Source organism: Phalaenopsis equestris, unplaced genomic scaffold, assembly GCF_001263595.1.
Source record: "Phalaenopsis equestris unplaced genomic scaffold, ASM126359v1 Scaffold000805, whole genome shotgun sequence".
Lineage (NCBI taxonomy): Eukaryota > Viridiplantae > Streptophyta > Magnoliopsida > Asparagales > Orchidaceae > Phalaenopsis > Phalaenopsis equestris.
This window is the reverse complement of record NW_018165245.1, coordinates 369,456-370,355: the sequence shown is the minus strand read 5'-3', so window position 1 is coordinate 370,355 and position 900 is coordinate 369,456.

Sequence of the window (900 nt, the reverse complement as noted above, 5' to 3'; positions counted from 1 at the left end):
GGTTCCCTCGTTCTGGCATCACTATTTTCTATTGGATTCACTTGGTCCAAATGAACTTACTAAATTCAACTTAATGAATTCCATAATTTCATTTAAACCATGGGAAGCCTCGTTAGCAACCGTAGGTTACCTCCTCCGAGGGATTCCCAATCATCCGATAGAGACATCTTAATTTAGTTGAAGTTGTGGTTTTGTATGATGTTTGTGATTAAAGCTTGAGTTATTTTTTATTTTGAATGTTGTGGTGGTGAATTTTATCTTGGTTGGTTTTAGTCCTGATTTTGGGTACGGTTATGATTATGATTAACATGCAAGTTTATGTTGTTTTCATGAACGTAGGTAAATGCAAGCATAAAACATGCAAGGAAAAGACAGAAGAAAGACGGTACTATAAAATGTGAAAGCGTACCTGGCGAGTCTTCTCGTTCCACCACCTGGAACTTAAAATGAATGTGAGGGCATTTATGAAGAGCAAAAAAAGTAAAGTTCTGGGGAGAGATTTCCTAACTCTATGTTGTATTTTGTTAAGTCCTTAAAAGTTTAAGGATGATTCCTTTAAGCAAAGAATATTAAGTTTAATAGGCCTCGGAGGTATCCAACAAGTTAAGAGGGGGAGACAGGTCCATGCCTCTCCCTCACCAACTAGTGAAAGCCTTCGAGTCCATTAAAACTTATCATTTTGCTTAATGGTCCATCCTGTAAATATCCTTAATGCTCAGTGAACATCGATGTCTCAATTATCCCTAAGAAAGGGGTAATTATCATTTATCATTTAATTTTGAAAATTATATGGGTGAAAATCCTTAAAGGGGCAAGTTATTGTAATTTGAACACTTAGCCAAATTTTAGTCCTAATTGGGCTTAATGATGTTTCAAGGATGTTTGATTTTGTTATGTTTA